This window comes from Tamandua tetradactyla, chromosome 1 (assembly GCF_023851605.1).
Source record: "Tamandua tetradactyla isolate mTamTet1 chromosome 1, mTamTet1.pri, whole genome shotgun sequence".
NCBI classification, from domain to species: Eukaryota; Metazoa; Chordata; class Mammalia; order Pilosa; family Myrmecophagidae; genus Tamandua; species Tamandua tetradactyla.
In genome coordinates this window covers 176,974,628-176,986,868 of record NC_135327.1, presented here as the reverse complement: position 1 = coordinate 176,986,868, position 12,241 = coordinate 176,974,628, and the positions used below count along the sequence as shown (strand labels likewise).

The window sequence follows — 12,241 nt, the reverse complement described above, 5'->3', positions numbered from 1 at the left end:
CCAATCATGATAGCTGGGGAACTCCTAATCTACAGGCTTTCTCTGTGCCTCCTTCTCATCTAAGCTGTTAACACCTCTTGGCTGCTAGGAGAGCAGTCCTGTGGCATTCTCCTTTGCTCACTGCTTCTCTGGCCTTCTGAGAGCTGTGTCCTGGTAGACAGCAGATCCTGGGACAATGGTTTGTGACCAAGCCCTGTTTCTATCACACTAAGGAAGGAATCACTGTTAAGGGGAGCGTGCCCATTTCTAATATGGAGCAGAAAACAAAATTGAGGAGAGAGAATATTAATTTTTTTTTCAATTCCTCTTTTACCCCTCACTACTAGACCTGAGCAAGAATATAAGAAAGATCAATAATGAATTAAAGACTGGCATTCTCCAGATATTATCCCTGACGCCAGTAAAATGTATATGGTAGATAAATAAATGCTATGGAAGAAAATAAAGCAGAAGAAGGGAAGAAGTAATGTGAGAAGAGGTCATTTAATTTTTAAAGGGAGGTAAGGGAGGTTTTACTGGGAAGGTGCTAAATGGGCAAAGACCTGAAGAATTTGAGGCAGAAAATTATAGCTGGATAGTTAGGGGAAAAATATTCAATATAATCCTTTAGCTGGAAAATGCTTCGTATACAGTTCAGTAGCTAGAAATATGTTTATTATGATCACTTCACTCAAACAGACTTGAGTTATTTCAAGCTTAAATATCCTTGCTGGCATAGTTTGTTGTGATCTAATCTCAAAAGCTCACTCCCTTTTCCCTTTCAGTAACTGTAATGGAATCCTCCTCAGCTCTGCTTGCAGGTATGAAACACCATGTGGGCTCATATCAATACTTTCCTCCCCTTGATAGACAAAATCAAAATCTGAATAGTCAACAAAAAGAGAAGGGCCTACAAGATAACAGTATTTGCTGACCAAACAAAATGAAGTGGGCAACTGTTGATTCAATTTTAATGAATCCTGTGAATTCTACTTATTTTTTTTCCTGCTTTCTTCTGGCTATTCCTTTGTCTGTTTGGGCTATAAAAGCTCAAATCACCTTTTCTCACTTTGAACTGGTCTTAGAAAATAACTCCTACAGTTCTTTACATGTGACCCTGCAATAAAACTCACCTTCTCACTGAAACAAAGAAACTTGATTCTCTGTTTGAGCTGGATCAGGTGGGACTAACCATTGAAAACCAATGTTTTCTGTCAGTAACAAAAGTCCCTCAGCTGAGGAGGGGCCAAGATGGCAGCTTAGCAATGTGCACATTTTAGTTCGTCCTCCAGAACAACTACTAATAACCAGAAACAGTACAGAACAGCTCCCAGAGCCAAGTCCGTGACCAGACACACAGTGTACACCAGTCTGGACCAGCTGGACCGGCTGCAAGCCTCCCCCAAACCGTAAGTTCCTCAAGCCGCAGCGGCTGGTGCCCGTGTCCCTCCCCCACAGGCGGCTTCCCAGAGGGAAAGGAAAGACTCTAAATCTGGTTAAGGCGGAGTTCGCTCATTGGGCTCACAGAAAAAGAGGAAAGGGGAGGAAACAGGTTTTAGTGGTTGTGTTTCTACAGAGACTTGGCAGCCTCTGGATTCAGTGGCGGGACTTCTCGGGCTGCAACTGCCCTAGGCATAGGCAGAAACGGGCTGCTTTCAGGGCTGTCTCCCACCTGTACCTTCCCCAGGGGAGGGGTGAAGCCGAACTCAGGTGGAATCCCTCTCTCAAGGAATTCAGACCCCAGAGCTTGGCAGTTTGAAGCCACTAAAACCAGCCTACAACCTCTCCTCCGTCTCCACCATGCCCCCAGCAGGGAGAGTCTTACAAAGTTAAAAGTGCTGCAACATCTTTTGCTGGTGTGACCCACAGGCAGACGCGCCACATACTGGGCAGGATAAGAAAAACAGAGCCCAGAGAGTTCACAGGAAAGTCTTTCAACCTGCTGGGTCTCACCCTCAGGGGAAAACTGACGCAGGTGACTCCTTCCCCCTGATAAGAGGACAGTTTAGTCCAGGAAACCCTGGCTGGAGTCTATAATACCTATGTAAACCCTCCTAAGGGTGGGGAGGGAAAAGGCACCATACAAGCAGGGAAAAAACAAGAAAACAAGAACCAAAAAATTGTCCTCTGTTAAACAAAACCTAAGCTAGAGGTCCGGAAAAAGCTGAACTGAAGGTCAAAGAACAGATAGACAACAAATTCATCTAGCAAGAAAACCCTAGGTAAGATAAGTGAAAGCAATCTCCAGAATAAACTAATTAAGGTAATTAAATGCCTAGACACCAGCAAAAAATAACAAATCACACCAGGAAAATTGAAGATATGGCCCAGTCAAAGAAACAAACCAATAGTTCAAATGAGATACAAGAGCTGAAACAACTAATTCAGAATGTACGAACAGACATGGAAAACCTCACCAAAAACCAAATCAATGAATTGAGGGAGGATATGAAGAAGGCAAGGAATGAACAAAAAGAAGAAATGGAAAGTCTGAAAAAACAAATCACGGAACTTATGGGGATGAAAGGTACAGTAGAAGAGATGAAAAAAACAATGGAAACCTACAATGGTAGATTTCAAGAGACAGAGGTTAGGATTAGTCAACTGGTGGATGAACCATCTGAAAACCGACAAGATACAGAAACTATAGGGAAAAAAATGGAAAAAAATGAGCAGGGACTCAGGGAACTGAATGATAATATGAAGCGCACAAATATATGTGTTCTGGGTGTCCCAGAAGGAGAAGAGAAGGGAAAAGGAGGAGAAAAACTAATGGAAGAAATTATCACTGAGAATTTCCCAACTCTTATGAAAGACCTAAAATTACAAATCCAAGAAGTGCAGCGTACCCTAAAGAGAATAGATCCAAATAGGAATTCTCCAAGACACTTACTAGTCAGAATGTCAGAGATCAAAGAGAAAGAGATCTTGAAAGCAGCAAGAGAAAAGCAATCCATCACATACTAGGGAAACCCAATAAGACTATGTATAGTTTTCTCAGCAGAAACCATGGAGGCGAGAAGACAGTGGGATGATATATTTAAATTACTAAAAGAGAAAAACTGCCAACCAAGAATTCTATACCCAGCAAAATTGTCCTTCAAAAATGAGAGAGAGATTAAAACATTTTCAGACAAAAAATCACTGAGAGAATTTGTGACCAAGAGACTAGCTCTGCAAGAAGTACTAAGGGGAGCACTAGAGACAGATACGAAAAGACAGAAGAGAGAGGTGTGGAGAAGAGTGTAGAAAGAAGGAAAATTAGATATGACATATAAAATACAAAAGGCAAAATGGTAGAGGAAAGTACTACCCAAACAGTAATAACACCAAATATTAATGGATTGAACTCCCCAATCAAAAGACATAGACTGGCAGAATGGATTAGAAAACAGGATCCTTCTATATGCTGTCTACAGGAAACACATCTTAGACCCAAAGATAAACATAGGTTGAAAGTGAAAGGTTGGGAAAAGATATTTCATGCAAATAACAACCGGAAAAGAGCAGGAGTAGTTATACTAATATCCAACAAATTAGACTTCAAATGTAAAACAGTTAAAAGAGACAAAGAAGGATACTATGTACTAATAAAAGGAAGAATTCAACATGAAGACATAACAATCATAAATATTTATGCACTGAACCAGAATGCCTCAAAATACATGAGGCAAACACTGCAAACACTGAAAAGGGAAATAGACACATCTACCATAATAGTTGGAGACTTCAATTCACCACTCTCATCAATAGACAGAACATCTAGACAGAGGATCAATAAAGAAACAGAGAATTTGAATATTACAATAAATGAACTAGACTTAACAGACATTTATAGGACATTACACCCCAGAACAGCAGGATACACATTTTTCTCAAGTGCTCATGGATCATTCTCAAAGACAGACCATATGCTGGGTCACAGAGCAAGTCTCAACAAATTTAAAACGATTGAAATCATACAAAACACTTTCTCAGATCATAAGGGAATGAAGTTGGAAATCAGTAATAGGCAAAGCGCCAGAAAATTCACAAATATGTGGAGGCTCAACAACACACTCTTAAACAACCAGTGGGTCAAGGAAGAAATTACAAGAGAAATCAGTAAATATCTCGAGGAAAATGAAAATGAAAACACAACATATCAAAACTTATGGGATGCAGCAAAGGCAGTGCTAAGAGGGAAATTTATTGTCCTAAATGCCTATATCAAAAAAGAAGAAAGGGTAAAAATACAGGAATTAACTGTCCACTTGGAATAACTGGAGAAAGAACAGCAAACTAACCCCAAAGCAAGCAAAAGGAAAGAAATAACAAAGATTAGAGCAGAAATAAATGAAATTGAGAACATGAAAACATTGAGAAAATCAATAAAACCAGAACTTGGTTCTATGAGAAAATCAATAAGATTAATGGGCCCTTAGCAAGATTGACAAAAAGAAGAAGAGAGAGAATGCAAATAAATAAGATCAGAAATGGAAGAGGAGACATAACCACTGACCCCACAGAAATAAAGGAGGTAACAACAAGATACTATGAACAACTTTATGCCAATAAATACAACAATGTAGATGAAATGGGCAACTTCCTAGAAAGGCATGAACAACCAACTTTGACTCAAGATGAAATAGATGACCTCAACAAACCAATCACAAGTAAAGAAATTGAATCAGTCAATCAAAAGCTTCCCAAATAGAAAAGTCCAGGATCAGACGGCTTTGCATTGGAATTCTACCAAACATTCCAGAAAGAATTAGTACCAATCCTGCTCAAACTCTTCAAAAAAATTGAAGTGGAGAGAAAGCTACCTAATTCATTCTATGAAACCAACATCACCATCATACCAAAACCAGGCAAAGATATTACAAAAAAAGAAAACTACAGACCAATCTCTCTAATGAATATAGATGCAAAAATCCTCAACAAAATTCTAGCAAATCGAATCCAGCAACACACTAAAAGAATTATACATCATGACCAAGTAGAATTCACCCCAGGTATGCAAGGATGGTTCAACATAAGAAAATCAATTAATGTAATACACCATATCAACAAATCAAAGCAGAAAAATCACATGATCATCTCAATTGATGCAGAGAAGGCATTTGACAAGATTCAACATCCTTTCCTGTTGAAAACACTTCAAAGTATAGGAATACAAGGGAACTTCCTTAAAATGATAGAGGGAATATATGAAAAACACACAGCTAATATCATCCTCAATGGGGAAAAACTGGAAACTTTCCCCCTAAGATCAGGAACAAGACAAGGATATCCACTATCACCACTGTTATTCAACATCATGTTGGAAGTTCTAGCCAGAGCAATTAGACAAGAAAAAGGAATACAAGGCATCAAAATTGGAAAGGAAGAAGTAAAACTATCACTGTTTGCAGATGATATGAAACTATATGTCAAAAACCCTGAAAAATCCACAGCAAAACTACTAGACCTAATAAATGAGTACAGCAAAGTGGCAGGTTACAAGATCAACATTCAAAAATCTGTAGTTTTTCTATACACTAGTAATGAACAATCTGAGGGGGAAATCAAGAAAATAATTCCATTTACAATTGCAACCAAAAGAATAAAATACTTAGGAATAAATTTAACTAAAGAGACAAAAGACCTATACAAATAAAACAAGTAACTGTTAAAAGAAATCACAGAAGACTTAAATAAATGGAAGGGCATACCATGTTCATGGATTGGAAGACTAAGTATAGTTAGGATGTCAATTCTACCTAAATTGATTTACACATTCAATGCAATACCAATCAAAATCCCAACAACTTACTTTTCAGAAATAGAAAAACCAATAAGCAAATTTATCTGGAAGGGCAGGGTGCCCCGAATTGCTAAAAGTATCTTGAGGAAAAAAAACAAAACTGGAGGTCTCATGCTGCCTGACTTTAAGGCATATTATGAAGCCACAGTGGTCAAAACAGCATGGGACTGGCATAGAGATAGATATATTGACCAATGGAATCGAATAGAGTGTTCAGATATAGACCCTCTCATCTATGGACATTTGATCTTTGATAAGGCAGTTAAGCCAACTCACCTGGGACAGAACAGTCTCTTCAATAAATGGTGCCTAGAGAACTGGATATCCATATGCAAAAGAATGAAAGAGGACCCGTATCTCACACCCTATACAAAAATTAACTCAAAGTGGATCAAAGATCTAAACATCAGGTCTAAGACCATGTTGTAGTTTGCTAGCTGCCAGAATGCAACACACCAGAGATGGATTGGCTTTTAATAAAAGGGAATTTATTTTGTTGGTTCTTCAGAGGAAAGGCAGCTGACTTTTCACTGAGGATCTTTCTTACGTGGAAGGCACAGGATGGTCTCTGCTGGTCTTCTCTCCAGGCCCCTGGGTTCCAACAACTTTCCCCGGGGTGACTTCTTTCAGCATCTCCAAAGACCTGGGCTGAGCTGCAAGTGCTGAGATGAGGAATGCTGAGCTGCTTAGCTGTGCTACATTTCAATCTCTCATTTAAGCACCAGCCAATTAAGTCAAACGTCACTCATTGCAGCAGACATGCCTCCTAGCCAACTGCAGATGTAATTAGCAACAGATGAGGTTCATGTACCATTGGCTTATGTCCGCAGCAACAAGACTAGGTATGCTCACCTGGCCAAGTTGACAACTGAATCTAACTAACACAGACCATAAAACAGTTAGAGGAAAATGTAGGGAAATATCTTATAAATCTTATAATTGGAGGCAGTTTTATAGACCTTACACCTAAAGCAAGAGCACTGAAGAAGTAAATAAATAAATGGGAACTCCTCAAAATTAAACAGTTTTGTGCATCAAAGAACTTCTTCAAGAAAATAAAAAGACAGCCCACACAATGGGAGACAATATTTGGAAACAACATATCAGATAAACGTCTAGTATCCAGAATTTATAAAGGGATTGTTCAACTCAACAACAAAAAGACAGCCAATCCAATTGCAAAATGGGGAAAAAACTTGAACAGACAACTCTCAGAAGAGGAAATACAAATGGCCAAAAGGCACATGAAGAGATGCTCAATGTCCCTGGCCGTTAGAGAAATGCAAATCAAAACCACAATGAGATATCATCTCACACCCACCAGAATGGCCATTATCAACAGAACAGAAAATGACAAGTGCTGGAGAGGATGTGAAGAAAGAGGCACACTTATCCACTGTTGGTGGGAATGTCAAATGGTGCAACTGCTGTGGAAGGCAGTTTGGCGGTTCCTCAAAAAGCTGAATATAGAATTGCCATATGACCCAGCAATACCATTGCTAGGTATCTACTCAGAGGACATAAGGGCAAAGACACAAACAGACATTTGCACACCAATGTTTAGAGCGGCATTATTTACAATTGCAAGGAGATGGAAACAGCCAAAATGTTCATCAACAGACGAGTGGCTAAACAAACTGTGGTATATACATACGATGGAATATTATGCAACTTTAAGACAGAATAAACTTATGAAGTATGTAACAACATGGATGGACCTTGAGAACATTATGCTGAGTGACACTAGCCAAAAACTAAAGGGCAAATACTGTATGGTCTCATTGATATGAACTGACATTGGTGAATAAATTTGGAATATTTTGTTTGTGACAGAGACCATCAGGAGATAGAAATAGGGTAAGATATTGGGTAATTGGAGCTGAAGGGATACAGACTGTGCAACAGGAATGGATACAAAAACTCAGAAATGGACAGCACAATACTACCTAACTGTAATACAATTATGTTAAAACACTGAATGAAGCTGCCTGTGAGAATGATAGAGGGAGGATGGCTGGGGACATGAATGAAATCAGAAAGAAAGATAGATGTTAAAGATTGAGATGATATAATCTAGGAATGCCTAGAGTGTATAATAATAGTGAAATGTACAAGGTACAATTTTAAAAATGTTTTTGCATGAGGAAGAACAAAGGAATGTCATTATTGCACGGTACTGAAAATAGATGGTAATTAATATGTTAATGTCACCTTCTCTGTGAGACTAAAGCAAAAAATATTTATTAGTTACAAAATTTATATTTTGACTAGTGCATTCCCTAATATAACTTATGTAGATAGTTTGATTGAACATCATAAGTACTTGGAATCTCAGGTAGGACATGAGATTTTGCTGGTTTGTCCAGAGTGATGCCCCGATGAATCCCAGAGTGATTCGATCAGGGAGTGGAAAAGTATCTGCAAAGCCCCCTCAGGAAGTGGTGAGAATGGGGAGAAATTCAACTTCCCCAAGTTGAATTCTTGATATTCTCACAAGCAGTGTGGACAACTGAAGCTATAGGCAGAGCCCCCAGTCTTGGGCTTTATTCATATGAAACTTAACCCCAGAAAGGATAGGTCAAGTCTACTTAAAATTTAGGCCTAAGAGTCACCCCCAAGAGAGCCTCTTTTGTTGCTCAGATGTGGCCTCTCTCCAGCCAACACAACGAGCAGTCTCACCACCCTACCCCTCTCTACGTGGGACATGACTCCCAGGGGTGTGGACCTTCCTGGCAACATGGGACAGGGATCTTCCCCCTTCTCGACCAAAAAGGGGAAGAGGGAAATGAGACAAAGTGTCAATGGCTGAGAGATTCCAAACAGAGTCGAGAGGTTTCCCTAGAGGTTATTCTTATGCATCAAGTAGATATCATCTTGTTATTCAAGATGTAATGGAGAGGCTGGAGGGAACTGCCTCAAAATGTAGAGCTGTGTTCCAGTAGCCATGTTTCTTGAGGATGATTGAACAACGATACAGCTGTCACAATGTGACTGCATGATTGTGAAAACCTTGTGTCTGATGCTGCTTTTATCTACATTGTCAACAAAGGAGTAGAACATATGGAATAAAAATAAATAATAGGGGGAACAAATGCTAAAATAAATTTAGTTTAAATGCTAGTGACCAATGAAAGCAAGGGGTAAGGGGTATGGTAGGTATAATCTTTTTTTTTTTCTTTCCTGTGTTCATTTTATTTCTTTTTCTGAATTAATGCAAATGTTCTAAGAAATGATGAATATGCAACTAAGTGATGATATTGTGAATTATTGATTATGCATGTTGTTTTATTTTGTTTCTTTTTTTTTTAATTAATAAATAATTTTTTAAAAAAAAGTCCCTCCGCTATCTGAGGGTAAAGCATCCCAGGCAGGGAGAATGGAAGAGCAAAGGCTCTGGGGCAGGAACGCAGTGGTAACATCAAAGCAGCTATTTTGTCTCATTTGTTAAAGAATAATTGTGTTAGTCAGGGTTCTCCAGGGAAACAGAAGTGGCAGGATATATGTGTATGTAAATATTATGAGGTCTGTTACAGGAATTGACTCATGCAATCATAGGGACTGGCAAGTCCGTGCTCCCTAGGTCAGGCTGCAAATTGGGGACTTGGATGAATGTTCACCAGGAGAAGCTGGCTGAAGTAGAGATAGAAATACTTCCTTCTAACTGCTGAAATCAAAAGTTCTTCTATAGGCCTCCAACTGATTGGATGAGATTTCTTTTATTGCTGAAGGTGATCTCCTTTCTTAATTATAGATATAATCTGCCCTAGATGTACTCAACTGCTAATGGTTTAAATCCATGAAGTACCTTCACAGTAACAATCAAGCCAGTGCTTGCTTGATCAAACAACTGGACACCATAACGTGGTCAAGTTGACACATGAACTGAACCATCACAATTGTCAGCGTCTCCTTGGCCCCTGCCAGCTCTTCCTAACATCCCTGGGGCTGACCTTTTGAATCAACCAAAGGCTGACAGGCATCGCTAGAAAGTTAAAGGGTGAAGAACTTCAGTGGAATTGCTGAGAAAGTGTTTACACTCCTAATTACAATTGAGGACAAAACGATCAGGTAGAATTTAAAATAAAATGTAACCACATTCCAATGCCTTATACATCCAGAACATTTGCTTTCTAAAGTTCAAAGGCCAATTGAATGAAAACATTTCAAATAAGACTTTTTTCTTTGATTTTGCTTTCTCAGTCATACATGAAATAAATAACTGAATTAAATCATTATTTGTTTTTTAATGCTTTATTACTTCTATGACTGTAAAAGTGAATTTTCTATTCATGCAAAATTTGAAAATTATGTTAAAGAATAACAAAAAAAACAATATTAACCTGTTACCATGTAACATGGAGAAAATCAGTTAACAGTTATCTCTCTAGATAAATTTTCCTGTCATTTTAAAGTTTTCTTGATTTGATAATGAAAAGAGCTGGTTGTAATTTGCATAATTGCGTACTAGTACAAATAAAGTTTCATATTGTATATTAGCAAATTTTCATGTACTGATTTTTGGGGGGAATCTTAGACATTTCTTACTGATTTGAATAAGTTCTATCAATCATAAAAAAAAAATCCTTATCTGTCGTAGTTTATTTATATTCTTAGTTTCTTGACTCCCTATTACTTTGCCTTTTTTTTTTTAGCAACAATCAACATTTATTCAGTGCTATCTTTGAACCAATCCCAGTGCTAAATGACTTTCACACCCAGCATACATACAGAGTCCTCTCCTTCCCTAATTCTGTCTCCTTCCTTTCTCTATTGAGTTTCTATTATCCAGAAGCTAACCAGTTTCAAGCCTCTTCGAGGGTTCTACATGATCTCACAGCCTCTGATAAGAATTTGAGCCTTGGCTTCTCCTCTGCTGATTTTCTCTGCTGGGTAGAAGAGGTCAAACTGCTTCTAGTCCCAAGAGAGTAGGGGAAGGAGGAACAAAGCTGTGATGCCGCTTTGTGGCAGTTTCTTTCTTTCCATTTGTTTTTCTTTGATTTTCTTCCTGGAGACTGGCTACTGCATCCTGAACTCCTCGGTCATATGGCAAGACACATGCCAGTATCTGCTGGTCTCCCTCTTTACGTCTGGGTTTCCTTCCTTCCAGCTTCTATCTTCCCTCACTTCCTCTTTCACCTTGTGTGTCTTTCTCCTGTCACTTTGCATATTTTACATTTAGAGTTTACATATTTATAGTCATACTTACTCAATATTAAAGCCAAAAATGCTTATTTCCACCAATGTTTACTATGAGGGGCCTTTCCAATTTTAGTTCAAATTGCTTCCTACAACAGCTTCTCTCTAACCTGTACCCCTCTTAACTATAATGTAAAGTGAAATGCCACAATAATGCAATAAGTAAGGTCCAAATATCTAATCATGTAAAATGCAGAGTTGTTGCAAAATTAGTGAATAGTTAATGAGGCCTGGGCATCTGCATATCATGGGGTCTGTCTGGGAGAATCAGATCCCTCCTGATACCAGCTGTAGTTCAGCATCATGTGGCTGTCATTTGCCTGATCTCAGTTAAAGACCAATGGGCAATGGGGTGAGTCTTGTAATGCATCTCCTGGGACTTATCAGACTGCAGTAAGGATTCCAGTGTCTCCTGGTTAGGTAGTACCCATTTTAGCAGCTCAGTCCCAGGAAATGGGTGGAGAAAACTCTTGGGACATGAGGAAAGTCCCTCTGCCTCCCTCTTTCACATGAACAGTTCCCTTTCTTTTCCATGATTAACCTTGTCACTCCCCAACATATGTTGAATCCCTCTCTATTCTTCCTTCCACTCCATGATATAAGGCACATTCCCTATGTAACCACAGAGTAGAGTTATTGTGGCACAAACCATCATACTGGATTTCATGGATAACTGCTGTGGCTTCATTTCCAGCTATTTGAAAATGAGGAAAAAATTTCAGGATGGATTGATGGCATTTTTTTTTAATTGCTGAGATTGAGTACTCAGATCTACATGGTTCTTATTACTCTAGATGTATGTGTAAAATCAGGAAACACTAGGAAGGTGCTTTTTTTTAATACAACATATTTCCCTATAACCTGAGCATTTTATCAAGAAAATCATAATCACAATCACACAACTGTGTGATTCACCTTTACAGAAAATGTTCTCTAAAGAAATCTCACTGGTGGTCCCTGGTTTGAAATTGTTTCCAGTATAACATCTGCATAGATTTTATATAATTCTTACACACAAAATAATAACATAGATTATGTATTGATATATACATTAATAGTATATACATATAAATATGGACAAGAAGTATATGAGTCAGGGTCCAGCCACTAGAACAGAGACCATTCTAAAATATTTGAACCCTGGATATATTTTTTTAATGGTGTGATTCTGTGTTACAATTGATGAAATAAAATTATTGTAATTATACTATTAACTATAGTCCATGGTTTACATTAGGGCTCACTCTGGTTTTTAAATATTTTTTATTGTGGTAATAT

At 38.3% G+C, this 12,241-nt stretch overlaps 1 long non-coding RNA gene across 1 annotated transcript in view; it reads left to right on the top strand.

The window, feature by feature from the left end:
- LOC143664480 (uncharacterized) overlaps positions 1 to 12,241 on the top strand; it is a 224,880-nt gene that overhangs the window by 210,832 nt on the left and 1,807 nt on the right. The gene's annotated exons all lie outside the window — the stretch shown is intronic.